A 20114-nucleotide genomic window follows, 5' to 3' on the forward strand; every position below is an offset into this window, starting at 1 on the left:
CAGGAAATAGCCATCATATTAGAACTTTAAACAATATGAATTTTAAAAATAAAACAATATTTTATTTCTAAGAGAAATCTGTGAAACACAAGGATGTAGAAAGTTTGGAAGAAATAATACATAGAAGAAAGTATTCCATGCAGAAATACAGGAACTATTGTGGAGCATGTGTCTACCTCCATCAGGCATTGCAACTGCTGGAAAATAACGACATGAAGTTAGAGGTAAACTCAGCATCCTGGGAGGTAAGCTACTCCAAGTATAGTGTTATAGATGAAATCAGACGAAAAAGGTCTTCTGATGGGACATTTGGGAGATCGTAGCTTTTCAATGAACCAGGACCGAAGGATTGTGGGGCATAAGAAACTATTCTCTCTCAGTGTCTTGTCCTTCAAGTTGCTACGACAAAATACCATGAACTGGGTAGCTTACAAAGAGCAGAAATGTATTTCTCACAGTCCTGGAGGCTGGAAGTCCAAGATCAAGGTGCCAGTACAGTTGGGTGAGGGCCCTCTTCTGAGTTGCAGGCTTCTTGTAACCTGACATGGCAGAGGGGAGGAGCCAGCTCTCTGAGGCCCCTTCTATAAGAGCACGAATTCCATTCAGGTGGGCTCTACCTTTATGACCTAATCACTTCCCAAAGATCCCACCTCCTAAAACCATCACCTCAGGCATTAGGTTTTCAACATATGAATTTGTCGGGGCACCAACATTCAAACTGTAGCACTCAGTTAACTGGAGCGACTGAAATGGCTTCGAGCAGGTTAAATGGGTAGAAACTATATGGTAATAGATTTCGATTTAATGTGAGGAATTTTAATAGTGTCAAAATCTGACTATGGAACAAAACTCTTTGGGGATAATGAGCTCCTCGTTAATAAGGGTCTCGTTTGGGATAATAATTTGGAAGAATAATCAAAAGTGATTCTATATTTTGACAGTTATGTCAGCAATTGTGCAGACGGTTGTGCACTCAGCTGGCTAACAAATTAGCTATACATCTGTAATGAGAGCGAAACAGCACCACATAGACAGACGCCAGACCATAGTAAGCACACAACTGGATCTTGAAATTTTTTTAAAAGTTGCATATGTATAAGGAGAACAAATACAATATGGGTTCTATGAGAAAAAGCCAGAGGAAGGGAATATGTTCCAGGTTCAGAGGAAGATAACAAATTTGGGGGAAAAATTATTAATTACATGTTCATAAAGAGTGTTTCAGAAAATTGTTTAATTTCTTTAAGTTGCAAAAAGTTAAGGAACTTCCCAGCAAAGTATTTTACATTATATAAAAGATTTTATTTTTGTATATTATATCACACATGTGAGAGAGTGATGTCCACAAATACCCCTGGAGATCATTTCCACATTATCCATGCAAAGTAGAACTCCTTGGTTTTCTGCAGAACTATAATGAATAGATGCATCTTTTTGTTTTCCTATCTATTGGTCTATGTATCTCTCCATCCATCTATATTATGTACTATACATGGTGATTATTCCTTCTCCTTAATGCATGGCAGATATTTTGTACAGCCAGTATAGCATCAATACTAACAAAAGAGTCTTCTGGCACCTCGATGTAAAATTTTCCTTTGAGTGAGGGAGCCATCAAGAAAGTGTGATTAAAGTGTTTCTCAGAATTTCCATCTCTAAGTTTCAGAAGATAGAAGAATCTAAGACGAGATCGATGTTAAGAATGGCAGAACAGCGACCAGCCCCGTGGCTGAGAGGTTAAGTTCACACGCTCCACTTCAGCGACCCAGGATTTTGCCAGTTAGGATCCTGGGCTCAGACATGGCACTGATCATCAAACCATGCTGAGGTGACGTCCCACACAGCAGAACCAGAAGGACCTACAACTAGAATATACAACTATGTACTGGGAGGCTTTGGGGAGAAGAAGAAAACAAAAAAAGAAAAGAAGAAGATTGGCAAAAGATGTTAGTTCAGGTGCCAATTTGAAAAAAAAAAAAAAAGAATTGCAGCTCAAATTAGATTGTGGCACTAGGGTAATGAATAATAAAATGGGAAATATGAGGACCCAGTATACCCACAGATGGTGAATGTAAAAGTGAAAATTTTGCATTATTGATTAAGGGCAAAGAAAATTCTAGAACTGGACATAAATTACAGAATCTATAGAGTCTACTACTGAAGCTATGTTATAGTAATTATATTTTATAATTATATTTCCTATAAGATCAGGTTTATAATGTTAGATTAATACATTTTAAGCTGAAGAAATAAATGTTAGAAGAAATCTAGGATCTTAGGACATGTCTATCAACATTATAGCATTTTCTTCTTACTGCCTAAGGAAAAAATTGGAGAGGGTAAACAAGTTCGGATTGATACAGAATGATGCTTGTTTGAACTTCTTTTTTTATAGAAAAAAATCTTTTAAAGAGAGACACTTTCTCCCACCTGTTCAGATCAGATATTCTTTTTAAAAGGAAAATAAATCACATGATAACCATAGCATATCTCCAGGAAAGCAGTTGTTTCAAATTGAGGACTGTTCTCCAATCTGTAAATTTCTTAGAAAATGTTGACAAACCTCGTCTGTCATCTCAGTTTCATTCTCTAACTTGTGTACTCAATCTTTGTCATCTTCTCCAAAGCACCATTTCCTCAATACATAACCAAAAAGAAAGACTAACAAGGAAAGTATTTTCTCAAAAGGAACACCATGGATTCGGGGCCCTGAAATTAAGAGCGATTAATCTCAAATTGTCCTTCTACTTCAAAGGAAAGGCAAAAATGGCAAATATAAATGCCCTTCACAGAAGTATTACACTCACTCTTCCCATCTATCTTTGTCTTACAGCTTGCCTTACTCTGTCTCAGGTCAAGCATGGACAAAGATCAAGCCATAGTGACAAGCCAACCCCCTTCCAGGACCCAGAGCTGTCGGAGATGCTCTAATTCTTGAGCTCTGATTTTCAGTTCCACTAAACTAGTCCTTGAGGACAGTGTATTTTTTATCTTAGAACTTCTAGTACGAGCAAATGACGCCCAAATCATTGACTGAAACACAACTGTTTTGGCTGAAGTTTCAAATCCTTGGAAAGTATGGAGTAAAGTATAGATTTTAAAACTATCTTTGTTTAAAAACAAAGTAATTTATTTACCTAGCATTGGTTTCTAATGTATTATCCTATAGTACTTGGCAAATTATCGGCTTATTCTGATAAGTGTGCATGAAAGATTATGCATGCATGCTGAAACAGGAAATGCTCAAAGGTCTTGCATCCAGGAATTTATCTCATGGGATTTTTTTTTTTAAGGAAGATTAACCCTGAGCTAACATCTGCCACAAATCCTCCTCTTTTTGCTCAGGAAGACTAGCCCTGAGCTAACATCCATGCCCATCTTCCTCTGTTTTATGTAGGATGCCTGCCACAGCATGGCTTGACAAGTACTGCATAGGTCCGCACCTGGGATCTGATCCGGTGAGCCCCGGGCCACCGAACTGGAACGTGTGCACTTAACCACTGTGCCACTGGGCCAACCCCTGTCTCATGGGAATTTGACAGTCTATATATTCCTTCCAAATTGAAAAGGATGCACCAGAAATTACAGTTTTGTGTTCAGTTCTGCTCACATTTTACAGTAAGTAACATTTGAGAAATGTTTTCATTCGGCTGTTGTATTACATTAAGAAATCATAAGCAAAAAGTGAAAAGGCATAAGACTTTTAGGTGATAAGATCTCTAAGGACTCAGCTGATATTGCAAGTAAGTTCAGATTATCCAGTCTGCATATCAACATCAGGGATGTTACTTGCTTAGAGGAGAAGAGCGTAAAGTTACAGCCTTTCTCATGGGGTAAGCACTGCCTGGATATTCAGGAGTGTCCACGGCTATTACCAGTTTTATTATATCCATAAAATAGATCTTCCTTAGTAAATGTGAAAAGGAAGCAGGTAGATGACCATTCTAGCTGTAGTGTGTTAAGACTAAAATAAAAGAATAACCATGTGTGATGAGAGTTCACATGGGTGAGGAGGGACCCTCCTATTTATAAAAGGTGTCCACTTGATCATTTGTGAAAAAATATCTTCATATGGATAATTTTCTAGTGTAATATGTCCTGACTAAATGTCTCCTGTGTAATTCCTTTACTTTTCTTCTAGTATTGCAAATGGGAATGAGAAAAGTATCTGGGTAAAATAATAAGATACATGTAATTATAGACAGAAGAAAAAATAATAAGGAATATTTGGAAATTATTCTTTCATGAGAGGTTAGAAGCATACATTTTAACAGGATTGACCTTTTACACAAAGGCAGAATAAAATGCCATCCAAATTTAAGCGATACAAAGGACAGCAAGGAGGCCTCTTGCACCTAAGTAAAATTGCTCCTCTACTAGATTACTCTGATAATCTGATGGGTGAAATTCCAGTGTTAGAATTCCTTTCCTTTCTTAGAATGTCTTCCTCACAGCTTTTATTGCAAATTTTACCCAGGACAGATATTTAACAAAACCCTCACATGATTTCTGTGATGACACTCATAATGTGACAAACATAAGGATCAACAAAATAGGTGGCAGAGAAAGAAACATTAATTTATAGCAAATAGTTCACTTACTCGAAATCTTATCTGGAGATTTTAGACAGGGAGAATCATGAGAAAGTTATCCTATCATGGATAACTCCAGGGCTTTGGAACAAATATTTTTACATTAAATTTGCATTATTTATTCTCACCTGAGAGCATGGATGTGTGGGTGAAGGAAAAATGGGTAAGGCCAAGGAGAGACTAGTACTTTAATTGTCTGATATGTTCTCCAATGGCAGTTAGGAGAATGGAGTTGGGGAACGTCAGGGTTGGGTTTCCAGGGAAGCTGATTTGACACAGAGATTGGCACTGGGGAGGTTTATCAGGGTGTGCCTTAGGAATCAACATCCATGGAAAGGAGAATATAGATACACGATTGTGCATAGGGTGAAGCTAGACAGCAATGCAGTCCCAGCAAGGCCTCAGTCAACCCCGCCGTGACCTCTGAATCTGTGACGACACTTCAGAGTTGTCAGGACTGGTGCTTGGGGCCTAGGCCTTTAGGCCCCTGTATCAAAAAGTCATTGGATACAGGCTGTGCCTGGAAAGGGGTTTGACCTTGAGTAGGCTCTCTTCAGCTGAGTCAAGTTTTCTGAAGGGGTTGAAAACTGAGAACTGTCAGTCAAAAACTTTTCAGCATCTGGCAGATAAATTCTTCAGTCTTTCTTGGTGTGGAAGATTGGTCCTGAGCTAACCTGTTGCCAATCTTTCTCCTTTCTTCTTTTTTTCTCCCCAAAGCCCCAGTACACAGTTGTATATCCTGGCTGTAAGACCTTCTAGTTCTGCTATGTGAGGTGCCGCCACAGCGTGGCTTCATGAGCAGTGTGTGAGTCCGTACCCAGGATCCAAACCGGCAAACCTCGGGCTGAGGAGTGGAGCGTGCAAACTTAACCACTATGCCACTGGGCCGACCCCAATTCTTCAGTGTTAATGGTGGATCTGAGTAGTGTAGGACAGCATCCATGACAAAGATGTATGACTTTCTCCAAATTTACCTCAGTTACTCATTAATGACCCTCTGATAGAAATTTTCACTTTCACTCTTTAACGTTCTCTTTCCAACGCAATCCATACTTACACAGGACCTACTCTTGCTATTCCTTTCCTCTTCAATGAGTCCATCTTCTGACACCTTTACTGTTTTTGTTCAGTGTTATCTTTTGTGCCAAATATTAGAGTAAACCATTTGAAAATATACAGGGAAGATGAAATCATTCCATCTTTTTTAAAGGGAAATAATGTTGGGTACAGGTTTTCTAATTTTGTGGTTTCTGCATTCTGCTTTTTTTTGCTCTAAATATTACCATAATATGAGTCACTGAATCCTTTGCATTTACTTCTTAACTGTTTATTCTCATTTACCTGCAGAGACATATGCCATAATTCTGCCAAAACATATTAGTTGAATTAGAAGGATTAAAGTAGCTGCTTTATGACAGCACTGGGAGAGCTTACTTCATTATGCTGTCTCAGATAGAAATACATGGTGCCTACTTGTTAGCCAAAGATAAACGAGACAGCTTTTGAGTTTGCTTTCCACAAACCCATGCCTTGGATTGTCTGAGAAAACATAATATCCAGAATGTAATACAACCATTCGCTTTATATATGACTTATTCATTGATACTCTAAAAAAACAGAAGGTTTTACAGTGGGAAGTTTTAAAACAGTAAATCTGAAAAATAAAAACACAAACTGAATTCTCATTTTATGTGTTGTGTGTGAGGATTTTAAAGATGTGTGAGTAATTAAACAGAGTCAATTCAAATGTTTTTCACATATTCTTTGGCTGATCGAGGCTATCTCTAATATAGTTATTATTAAAACTAAAGCAATGCATGTCAAAGACCATTACATGATGAATTTTGCCTGGTGGAATACTGATTCTGACAAATTCTGATGTATATTCTCAATACACTGTTCTCCTCTTTCCCCTGACACTGTCATTTTTACAGGAATAACTCAATCTCACTATTCAGAACTCAGTCTTACATGACTTCACCAGTCTCAATTCTAAACTATATCTTCACTCCATTATATTTAAACTTAGACCCCGGCATATTCCTCATATCATGTACATCAGGCAAACATTCAGTATATAAGGTATTTATTGGTATAATTGTTTATCTGTCTTGTCCACAGAGTTGTATGGAATTATGTGTGTTGCTCACCACTATATCCCCAGGGCCAAGAATAGGGCCATGTAGGAGGGAATTGCTGAGTAGCTATAGGATGAATACATGAATATAAGGCAACTTTTTAATGTACGGTTTATCAAATCCATATTTATTGAAATTTTAAAAATAAACTGTAACTCTTGTCCTCATCCTACAAGAAATAATAATAACATTCATATACTATATTTATTTAATCAGTTGTCATTGCATTCATCCATCCATTTAACAACTACTTATTAACACAATATTTGCCAAACTCTGGGTATAGAATGGTGAGCAACAGACTCTGTCCTGGCTCTGAAGGATATCATAGCACATGTGGAAAGCCAACACTAATCAAGTAGTTACATAAATGTACGTGCTCAGAGTGTTATGAGTAGCACACAAGCATAAAAATTGTAGGGAGCTATGAGAGTATATACATAGTACATGATATGTACTAAGGGCATTAGGGAAATCTTTTCTGCAAAAGAAGCATTTGAGCTGAGATCTGAATAGTAAGGGTAAATTAACAAGATGTGGAGGTAAATATTTCCATGCATCATGTTGCACAGAAGTCTTGGGACAAACGCCATTGTTACCACCTGGTACTGATGGAGCAAGTCAGAAGGATCAGGTCAAGCACCGTTACCCATTCTCTCTGAAACTTGCAGAATGGCCCAGTGGTGTGTAGAGTGCTGTGCACTGTGCTTCGTCAGAAGGACTTTGCTCTGCTACTGTGATTCCGTGTTACTATGAGGTTAGCATGTGAGCAGTTTGTGACTGAAAGAGAAACAGCTGCTTGAGCACCAAGCTGTTGAGCTGATGTACAGGTGTTCAGTGGAGTGCTGGAAATGCTGTCTGCCCAGCATCTTGGGATCTCAGGTGAAGCCACCCCAGAGAGGAAATATATTCTTTCCAAGGTAGCTTGTTTCCAGGCAAACCCAATAAATCATTGTGGCAATGATTAAACAATTCTGCTTTTCTCCAGGTAGGGGTAGAGGAGCAGCAAAGACCAGGTAGGAAAAAGAACAGATATCTGAAGATATGAAAGAAAGCAGGTACAGCTGGAGCAGAGATCACAAGAGATTTCTACTTAATTATGTTTTATACGTAAGGCCAAGTTCATTTTTAATCAGAGCCTATTCATATATAAGTGTTTTTATTATAAAGATTTCCTGTGCACTGCAAGATTTGGCTCAGCATGAAATGGACGTTTGAAATAGGACAGATTTTTTGTTTGGTTTAAGCGCTTGGCAATAAAAAAGCACACTGTCACAGGGGAATTTTATTAAAGTTCAGTATTTGATGCAGTAAATAACTTTGTTCATCTTCTTACTTCCGCTCTTCCAAACACGGTGATAGTGTTTGACACAGCTCATGCCTGCTGGTTCTCATGAGAGCTTGTTGTCACCGTCTTTGCTACCTGCCTGGATCTATTTTTCTTGTGGAACAGTCACCAGGGTTTTGAAGCAGACTGACGTGATGCATATATATGCTTTTAAAAAGGTTCTAAGAACAAAAACAGCAACAAAACCCAGAAAACTTATATAAGGTATAGGTGAAATTAGCTGTTTCAGCTAGAAGCAGTGCTGTGAAATACACACACACCCTACAAGGTACATGTTAATAGTAGACTGATGGTAAATGCCTTTTATATGGCTGTATACATATAAAGCTTCCTTTCAGAGCTATAGGAAGCATTCTCAGCAATGTTTGTACCTCCAAAAAGGTAAACCAGGCAGTTTTGGATCACTTCCACACAGTATATGTTATTTTCTTAATTGCATTCTTGATTAAAGGCTAATGTGATATATTATAAACATCAACCATTACCTAAGGGAAAATAGTTCTAGAACATTCCAAACTAAAATATTTCTATTTCTTTTGAGTCTGTTATAATTTTCACTGTGATCTTGCCGCTGACTCAGCACTTCTCTACATCCATGGGCATGTCCTGAAGCTTTCTTCTTCAGCATTTCACTTCAATCTCTAATGTTCAGTCTTCCAAGCCATTCATACTGCTCCTGGTAGAGAGCACTGTGTAACTAGGTATAACCAGTAGATTTCATGCCAAGCACTGAGCTTTATAGATTAGTGAGGGCTTCCTGAAGTGCTGTGTTAAAGAACCATTTATCCATGTTGTAGCCTACAGTGGGATTGGTAGCAAAATGCACTGATGTTTGTTATGATGTCAGCCTAGACATTGGATAGGGTGGTGGAGGAATGACAATTTGTATTGGATAAATTCTATCACGTGTAGAGAAGAAATAACATGGACTTTGGCATTAGACCGACCTAAAATTCTGCTTCAGGGAATGGTGGATGGGAAAATTCTTACAAACCCTTGGGTTGAGGAAACCTAAAAACACTACATTACATGTAAAATAAATCTTCCTAAAAGCATCATGTAGCTAACAAGAGAGCGAAGGATCTTTCGGAAGACAAAAATCTAGGCTGATGAATGAATAAGGCGTTTTGCATCACTTCTGCACAGTGGAAATTAGCTGATTCAGAAGAGGTGGTGCTGAGGCTCAGGATCAGCTAGGACAGCCTCTCAGACAGGGAGACACCATTTCAAGTCCCTGGCCTGCCTAGAACTGCACATATTAGAAATTTTACCCAGTATCAAGTTTTACTAATAATTTTATGAATATGGGAAGATATAGGACTCAAACAGAGCAGGAAGTAGTTGAGATCACCAACACAGCTTCCTAGGTCCTTTCTTACTACGTTAGTATGCTCTCTATCTAGGTCAGGTTGGTTAATATATGAGATCTCAAATTTGCGTATGTGATCACATCATTTACACAGAAGGGAGCTGTCTTAGTCACAGCATATCACTGTTTTATACTCTGATAGCATAAATTACATGGCATTTTTCATGACCCATAAATATGTAGATTCCATGTTTGTTTGCCATAAACAATCTAAACAGATCAACTACACACTGCTGCAGGACACTATAGACAGGAACTGTACCATAAAAATACCAATAGTGTTTTTGCTAGGAGGTCTGCCACCAGCCTATTTTCAAGATTTGTCTGGGTCACTTTTCTTCTTTCATTCCTGGGGGCAACCCTTTGGCAAAGGGAAAGACTAGATTCCAAGCCATCAGCTAACCATTTCCTTCCCATGTGATATTTCTTATAGATTGGTAATGTAATTAGAAAGTTCTCTTTACTTCAAGACAATGAAAAAAAATTATTTTATAATTTTTTTGGCATTTAAACATTTGCTCCATCTGGAAATTGTTTTTGTATAAGATAATAACTGTGGATCTAAATGTATTATACTTTAATGCTATCCAATTATCACATTATTATTAGCTATATCCTAGTTTGCAGTTAAAAATTCATTATCATCTTTTTAAAATATGTAACATCTAGTATATATCCAGGATTACATTATTCTTTTACTTCTATAAAAACTTGAATTTCTGAATTTATTAAATTCTTAATTTGTCTTAGTGAATAATAAAATGCTTTTTATTTTGATGGTATATTGTGACTTCTACAGTTTATTTTAAAAAGATATTTTCTTAATATTTATCTTTAAAGAATAAATTCCAATGTTGCTTGCTAGAACTTTTAATATTCCTCCTAACAATATTTCTTCTGATAATAGAGCAATTGTAATAATATAAACCAGTAAATATTCTTTTCCAGTGTGTGATTGCTGTGTCATTTTATTTTTCCTTTGTAGCCTGTTTCAAGTCCATTTTATATTTGATTTTAGCTTTGGGTTGTATTTTACATTTTTTTACTCTTTTATACAATTGACTTTCTCCTAAGCCTCTGACTCTGCCTTGATTATCTGTTTTATCTATTGTGTACAAATATCAGACTTTATGAGATTAAATAGCCGGGGTGGGCGTGGTAGTCAGAGAACTTCATCTCATGTCATGAATTTCACACCATCTCACACTTGACATAACAGGTGTGAACTAAATGGCAATTCAAGGTGACTGGATTTATTTAATGACCTTAATTTAATTCAATATAGTGAAAAGGCACCAGAATTATAAGCACGTCAATGTAGCTATGTTTTTAATGATCAAATCAGATTTATACTGGATATAATCAGACTCCTTACACTGATATTATTCATTAAGTTTCTCTCTATTCTCTATTAGAATAAAGAGAATGATCAGGTGAAAGAGGATGGAGAAAGGGATTAGGAAAAGAAGGAAGTTAATATTTGCTGTAAAAATGGTAGAGTTGTCAAATAAATGTAAAATGAGCCTAAAAAGTAATTTGAGTATATTTAAGAAGACATATGGGTAAGATATTGGACAATAACGTTTTAAATTTAAAAGGATGAGAAGAATGGTTTTATAGATTTGGTCAAAATAACAAACTATAACAATTTTCAGCTATTCAAATATTCACTTCCAAGTTAGCTGCTGATCCCCAGACCCTCTAAAAAATTTAAAAAATAGTTAAATGTGATGTCTATGATAATATGTATTTTTTTTTTCCTAAAGATTGGCACCTGAGCTAACAACTGTTGCCAATCTTCCTTTTTTTCTCTCTGCTTTTTCTCCCAAAATCCCCCCAGTATATGGTTGTATATTTTTTTAGTTGTGGGTCCTGCTAGTTGTGGCATGTGGGACACCCCCTCAACATGGCCTGATAAGTGGTCCCATGTCTACACCGAGGATCCAACCGGCGAAACCCCAGGCCGCCGAAGGTGAGTGCATGAACTTAACCACTCATCCGCAGGGCTGGCCCCAATAACATATATTCTTATTTTTCAGTTATTAAAGACATATCCTCAGGCTTTAAACAACTGTAAAAGTCAGTTAAAATTTAAAAGCCAATTTTTTTTGAAAGGAATCATCTACATTCCTGAGTTCTAAAAATTATTTTTATGGAAGGAGTTCAGATTCCTTCCATTCAGAGTTTATGTGGAAGGGGAAAGAAAGGTACAAGAAAGAGTAAGGACTCTCAAAGGATCTTTTCATTTTTTTTTCCTTTTAATTATGGGAATGGTGAAAACAAACAGAATATGGGAAATAGTAAAATGAAAAGTTATATGCATATTACCTTGATTTCCGAAGATGATGCCCTATCCCTTAGATTCCATCACATAAGAAGGCCTGTCATGTTCTGTTGTCCCACCATTAGTGGTTCATCTCTGACTTAGGGACAGTGTTTGCTCTCAATACAAATTTATGTTTACTCTTTCTACAGCAAGTAATCTGAGGGATGATGCTTGGACACCCTGAGTTTACCATCAACATTTTACCTAATGGCTTTAGCATGCATTGAAGATCATTCCCAGATCATTATTTTAGAGGTAAAAAATATTGGAAAAATTAGAAATATTTTTATCATTCTATCTATATTTATGCATACCTGTTATCTAGTAAAGAAGAGATTTTTCATATCTCTTGCATGCATTTAACCATGAAAATATTTCCTACATGAAAGTCATGATTAATATGTAATTCTTTCCCCTTACCAAATTTCAAAGAGAGTGGGTCATTTCTAGTGGAGGTAAACAAGTATTTATTGTCATTGCTTGTTTCCTTTTCACATTGTCTTTTTGAATATTATTATAGATATGAATTTTCATAGAAATGTATGTGTTTCAAGCAACTGAAGGACTTTTCTATTTGATGCTCAAGTAGTTCTAAAATTGGTCAGTAAGGAGGTATTCAAGCTGACTCCTATGTCTTTTTAGCACCACAATTTTGTTTGCTTGCTTTTTATTTTTTCACAGAAAGATGATCCAGGCTCTTCTCACGTATTCCCTGTTGAGAACTAGAGTCTGCCAGTTCTCCGAGAAGCCCTAGATCCTCTTAGTAAAAAGTGGGATTTATTGATATTTCGTGACCAGTGTTTATTGTCAATGGGTATTGTTGTTTCTAAACTCTTTTGGTAGTCAGAGTAGGAAATATAAAGTATAAGTTACTTCCACTTCAAATGTAACATTTCATGGTTTTAATTATTATCATTTTTGTTGTATATGTGTATCAATTTTCTTTCACATAGGAATTTGATTCCTAAAAGCATCAAAATAATCACTTGCTGTTCATACAACATACGTAAATTGTTTCAAATGACCATACAAATATTACATTAACAGCAAGATTACTGAGGGAAACAAGATATGTAAGCATTTCTTTTTGTCTTTAATCACTATATTTACTTATATTATCTTCTATTTATTGAAATTTTGAGATCTAGACATATATTATTAAAGCATATATGTTCCGAAGTGTACTTGTATAAAACAGCAATTATAAGTGAAATAATTTAGTTAAGCTATTTCTAAAACTATTCATATTCATAGCCTATTCTTCTGAATCACTTTTCAACTTAGAGTCATCAAAGTATGCATTGTTTTATCCCATATCATCCTTTTTGTCAAAAATTGCCGATAAAGCAGCATTTGTTTACATAGTGCACATTATTATCTCTGGGGTTTTCTTCAAAGCAGCTGGTACCCATTTGGGTACGTTTTTGTTTAACTAAACTTAAAATTTCTATGCAAATTCAGCAGGAAGGTTTTGACAAATTGATGTACACAATCCTGAGGATGGTCCCGATTAATATACATATCAGCCTGTCATTGCTTTAGAAGTCTTCAAAAAACTGACAAATTTGACAATTCCTTTTGCCTTCACTTGCATTGCTTGGTGTGCAAACCCAACATGTGCACTGCCAACTCTACACTTAACTCCACTTAGATGACAAAAAAAAAAAAAAAACTATTAACAGATTGCTTGCATAGGTAATGCTAATTAGGGCATGACCAACCCATTTCCCAACAGAAAGATGCCATCATGTGCAAAATACAATCTGATTTTAGAGATGTAAAAAAGAAAATACTTGCTTTGAAATGATGATATAAGATATTGCCAAATGCCGTCCATATAGGGATGAATACAAGGATCTCTTTCCTCCTGTTTGTTATCAAACTGTCTGATCGTCATCAACTTGAGAGATGAGTAAACATATTCAGTGTTGTTTTAGTTTGATTTTCTCTTATCAAGGGTAAATCTTAGCATTGTTTTCAAATGTTTAAAGTCTATTAGCATCTTTGTAACTTTTTTCAATGTTTTACTGTCTTTATGCCAAGAGCTTGGACTTTTTTTTTTTTGCTTGATTTCAAGGGAGTTTTAGTGAGTTTGGGAGATTAACCTTTTGCCTGTCATATAAATAGCAGTTATTTTCACGTAAATTTGTCCTTTGATTTTGCTCATATTTTTCTATAAAAATATTTTAATTTTATAATCAAAATAATTACATTTTCTTGTACTGCTTCTAGAATTTGAATAATAATTAAAAATAGTTTTTTCACTCCAAGGTTATAAAAGAATTCAACCAATGTAATTCTAATAATGGCATGGTTTCCATTTATATGTTTAGATCTCTCACCCATGTGGGAATGATCCTAAGATACAATGTGCGTTAACATTTTACAGATAGCTACCCCTAGCTGATCCAACATCATTTGTTAAAAAGTCTATTTTTTTCTTATTGATTTGAAATGCTATTTCTATTGCATACTAATATCCTTATGTTCTGGATTTTTAAATTCTATTCCACTAATATGCCCATGTGTCTGTACCATACACAGTGATTTTATTATTGAGGCTTCATTCTTATGTTTCAATATCTGGTGGGTTTTTTAGTATGTGTCTTCTAGCATTGCTCAGATCTGCTGCTGTTTCTCAGGACCTACTTACTGTTTTCTTCATGTGAGTTTAGCATGTTTCTTATTGTTGTACTTCATATTTTTATACTGTAAATGAGGTCTTCTCTTCCATTATGTCTTATGATTGATAGTGTTTGTGTATATGAAGATAGATAAATAGATTTATGTTAACTTTATATCCTGCTTCCTTATTGAATTTTCTCATGGTTGTAGTAGCTTTTTCATTGATTCTTTTTGGTTTTCTGTCTATATAAAAAAGTAATCTCTTAATAGAGTTACTTTTACCTCTTCCTTTGCAATTCTTATACATCTAATTGCCTTCTCTTTTCTAATTTCATTGACTAATATTTCTAGCACATGTTGAATTTTTTATATTTTAAATACTACATATCACAGGAACCCATATTAAACAAGCATACAGATCAATAAATTATTATCAAGTGCCCACCTGCGTGACCAGCACTCATGTCAGAAGAATGTTGTCAGCCACCTCATATGCCCTCTGGTTAATATTAATATAGCCACATGAGCTTTCTACTGACTAGGCTTTGTAGTAAAAATTTCATTTTGAATATTGCATATTTCATGTCTAAAGTTTCGATTTGATTCTTTTTCTTACATCATCTACTTCTCTACCCATTATGTTCATGTTTTTCTTTCGATATTTGAGCTTATAAAGCATATGTATAGTAACTGTTTTAAAGGTCATGTTCGCCAATTCCAACATTTCTGTGGTTGCTGCTTCTATTTCTGTCAACTGATTTTCTTCTATGGGTCAAATTTTCCTGTGTCTTGATATGTCTAATAATTTTTATTGGATGCTGGACTCAGTGAGTTCCATTACTCAATGCCCGGATTTTGTTGTCTTGCTTCAAAGAGTGTGGGCTTTGTTCTGGCAGGCAGTTACTTACAAATTAGCTTGATACTCTTGAGACTTGTTTCCAGGCTTTTTAAAGGAAGAATCCAGAGTAGCCTTATGCATTTGAGAGTTTAATGCCATTACTAAGGTGCAACCCCTTTGCAGTCTCCACTAAATACCCTGTGTATTCGACAGTCTCTCTACTTTGACTGGGGGAAAACTCAAATTGCCATCTTTCTGAGAATTCTGCTAATTATTTGGCTTAGCGTTCCTCAGAGTTTTCTTTCTTTGGGAGTTATTCTTTGCTTGGACTCTTGGAGTGTTACCATGTAGGTATACATATCAGTATTCAGACAGACCTGAAGGGGTCCTCCTGTGCAGAGTTTTGCAACTCTTTCTCTGCATAATTCTCTTCTCTCTCAATGCCGACCCACAAATTCTAGTCACCTTAGGCTCACAAACTCAAATCTCTTGGATTCTGTTTGTGTTTCCTTGCCTGTTTCATGGTCTAGAACTTGCCAGAAGGGAAACAGTCCACAGCAATTGTAGAGCTGTCCTTATTTCTCCCCGTTTCCTCAAGGATAACAGTCCTGTGCTCTCTTATGTACAATACCCAAGAAGAGTTATTTTATCTATTTTGTGCAATTTTCAAGTGATTTATGATAGAATTGTACTTCTGGACTTGTTATTCCAAAATCCCTGGAAGTAGACCTCTAATTAACTTTTTAGCTTCTTAGCATCACATTTTTTGATTGTCTATTGCTCTGTACTGTTTAAAATTCAGCCATATACCCTAGGGTAAAAGCTTCATAGAAAAACTAGTTGACTTCTGTGAGATTGTGTTTCCCTTGAATCTTGCTCCATTTTCTGGTGTGTGTGTGTGTGTGTGTGTGTGTGTATATATATATATAATTGTGTTGTAATTTCATTTTTCTTGTTGATATTTGAATATATTTTTCCTGAACTACCTTTAGGAGGAGATTTGGGGCAAGCAGCAGGAGAAGTTTTACATGACTTTCCACGTTTCCTTAAAGAACTTCTTTTTCTGTTCCCAGAGCAACTGAAAGTTTAATAACAATCTGAACCTTTATTTGTTGTCGTTAGTTTTGCCTCTTTTTAAAAAAAAGTTTCCTTAGCCTTAGCTGTTTTCTTCCATTCCTTTAATATCAGCTGCTTCCCCCAAGGAAATCTCACTGTGCATACATTTTCCTTTCCATTTGTCCACTGCGAGGGTTCTCAACTGTTTTCTCAGAAACACGCACAGTCGTTCCCATTCTGGATGGACTTTCTTCTTCTGGAGTAAAACTTTGCTGAAGTTTTCTGGATTCTTCAACTACTAAGACCTTGCTGCTTTCTATTCTTCTGTGCATTTACCATCAGACTCACAGTACCTCTGTGGGTATTGGCCCTGATTTTGCTGGTCTCAGGTATTTATTTTTCCCCTTAAACATAAGTTGAGGTTTATAGTTTTCTCTATCATCTAGTTACTCTATAGAGGTAGGTTATGTGTATTTTCTATCCTTGTTGCACAGTACGAACTTTGGAAGAGGTGTGGGGATAATTTGATCTGAGCAAATGTCTGTCTTTTAGAGCAAGCCAGAAGACCCACTCCATAGACTCTAATGTGGTCACAGAGACTAGGCCTTAGTAAGGATAGCCAGATACTGAAAGATTCAACATAGTGGATAAATATGGCCCATGCCTGAGTTTGCCTGGATGGGAGGGGTAGAGGAGAAAGCAGGTTAGGAAAAACCAACAAATTTTCCTGTGGGAATGCAATGACATAGAATATGGTATAGCTCCATTATAAGCTTGGGTCATATGTCTCTTTATAAATGATACTCAACAGGAATATGGTGTTAAGTATAAAGCTGAAGTCATAGAAAGAAATTGCACCAGGTTCCTTGGAAGAACGGTGTACAATGATCAATGGAGAAGTTTAGTTCTGTAAAATAAATCATGATAGAAAGCTGAAGAAATAGAAGGAAGAAATATGTATCTAATATCTTACACATGTTTGGTACCATACCAAAAGAAATTGGGATAGGGCATACTTTAAACTAGTCCTTGGCTCCCTGCATATTAGTTTTGTTTCACAAAATATCTCAGTTCTGAGAACTTTAAGCAATGGGGCTGAAGATCTTCCTGTTATGCATCTACTCATGCCTCTGAACTTGAGCATTCCTGACCTGCAGAAAGAAAACACTACTATTACTATTAATGTGAAGCTACTAATTATTGAGTGTTTATGTATCTAGGAGGTTGTAATTGTACTAATATTACATTTGTTTACACATGAAGAAAGTGAGTATCAGAAATGTGAAGTAATTTACTCAGTATCAAACCACTAGTAAATGCTTCAATCTGTGTGACTCCAAAGCTAATACCTTAATTTCTTCATTTAACTGCCTGTAGGCAGACAGTAACAATTGTATTACAGTTCCAAGAGCCAGTAGTATGGAATTATCAAAATAAAATGAATTCTCTAAGAGTGGCCAGGCATCTTCCTTTCAAAGAAGTTTTTTTTTTCTTTTTCCATAAATAGTTGTGAATCATGATGCCAACCCTAGAGAATAGTTACTAAAAGTCTTAAGGGAAGGGACCAACCCTGTGGTGTAGTGGTTAAGTTTGCATATTATGCTCTGAAGGCCTGATGTTCATGGGTTTGGAACCTGGGCATGGACCTGCACACTGCTTGTCAAGCCTTGCTATGGTGGTGTCTCCCACACATAAAATAGAGGAAGATTGGCACAGATATTAGCTCAGGGACTATCTTCCTCAAGCCAAAAAGAGGACAATTGACAACAGATGTTAGCTCAGGGACAATCTTACTCATCAAAAAAAAAAAAAAAAAAGTCTGAAGGGAAATATCCCGGCCCAGGCAAAAGCAGGGTTTGGGGAAGATAAGATGATCTGGAAAGTAGCAATCTAAATTGGATAGTTGACTTATGAATGTGTTCTTCCTTTAAAGCGAGGTAAATGCAACAGAAATACATTCCAATGTTGTATATCAATATGTCCTTATAATTTGTACTTTTCCAACTGAATAGTTTATTTGTTTCAATATGCTAAAGAGTTTTTACACCTTTTCCTCTTCCAATCATTTCTGGGCTTTGAAATCTGGCACTGCATGGCTTCATAGTTATACTTAACTGAAGTGCACGTGATGTTTTCATAAGGTGCTGCTATTTGGTAACAAAAATGATTTTATTTTATTTGGAAGATATGCATTGATATTTAGTATGATCCTTTAAAATGTTCATATTCTCCTTCATTTCTAGTTCAACTAAGATAAGGACCGTCGGAGCAGTGACCACATTAAACTTAAGCATGAAAAAAATGTACAGCTTAGAAATATAACTATGCGTATTGCTATCACTATAAAGCTTCCAATTTTTGAGTGTTCACATCCACAATTTCGTTATACAAACTATGTTTAGTATTCTACAACAAAATTAAGTACAATTTGTGGCTGACATGTTTCATAAAAATAAAAGAAACATAGCTATGGTAAATATGAAAAAATAATTACTTGTAAATAAGGCAATTTTATCTTTTCCAAACTGATCATCTCAAACATCTATTGTATGGCGTAATGGAGTCCCTTAGTTAATAGCAGTATAATGCAAGTTTAATGGATGTCATTTTTCAGACATTTGGATTTTTAATTGCTTTCCTTTCAGCTTCATTAGCACAATGGCAACTCTTCAGTCATTCTAAATTTAAGTAAAAAACATTCCTGTAACTTTTTTTTGGTTTCAAGAAAATGTGCTGTTAAATGAAGACGTCACACAAATTCAAGCTTTTATACGTAGCACCAAATTTCAGAGTGGCTAAAATAAGCATCTATTGTTTGCCTTTTCCAGCAATTCTGCCCCATAATGTAATAAAACTAACACTATTTTACCCTGGAAATCATCCCTTCCTAGCTCCATCTCTTCCAGATAGCAAGCCTGTCTTACTCAGCTCCCTACATCTACTAAGGGTATGGCTCAAACAGAATGAGATCCACAAAAAATTGAAAGAAGCCCGTCATCTTAGCCCATAAGCTTTAAGGACTACGTATGTATAAACTGGTTGATAACCATTTTCTCTGGCCATATTTAAGAAGCTCTCTGTACACAGAGGAATGCAGAGAGGGGTTTTTGGAAATAGGGTTGACAACATTATTTGGTACCTTAACTCTGTCACACTTTAAGCCAGGTTAACCTCTTGTACTTCCCTGTTCCCTGCTTTTCCTAACTACTTCAAGTTAGTTTTCAGGCACAGGGATGCAAAAGCATCTTTGTTAATCCAATGATTTTACTGAAGTGTCTCGGCTCAAAAAATCATAGTGCACGGTACTAGCTAACAGCCTCAAAATGCCAACATCGGATGGAAAGGCTCTTGCTGCTGAGTATACCCCAAGGTTTCTCAGGAAGTGACAAGATGACAGAAATTTGGTGAACATAATTTAATTATGTTTTAATTCCTCTGCTATTCCCCTAATCAAATTTACCAATTAATTGACTGACCAACTAACTTATTCAAAAAATTTGATGCAAGAAAAAGACAAATTGGTTATTTGTCTAAATTTTCTGGCTAATTCCTCTCAAATTAATAAGCAATTGTAGAGCCCCAAGGGTCATCACACATGTTAAAAAATGACTCTTGTGGCTATAGAAAACTGCTTTACAAGATGGTGCCATAGCTTCCAAGGTAGAAAGCTGTTGTCCTAAAAAGGCAAATGTGACTTTCCAGAAGAGCTATTTTATTACAAAAAATAGGCATAAATCAAATTGACATAAATCCATGTGAGTAGATCAGAGAGAAAAAAGAAGAATAAAGCTTAAAGTTAGGAGCTATAGATTCACTGAACTT

The sequence above is a fragment of the Equus asinus genome, chromosome 9 (genome assembly GCF_041296235.1).
Source record: "Equus asinus isolate D_3611 breed Donkey chromosome 9, EquAss-T2T_v2, whole genome shotgun sequence".
NCBI classification, from domain to species: Eukaryota; Metazoa; Chordata; class Mammalia; order Perissodactyla; family Equidae; genus Equus; species Equus asinus.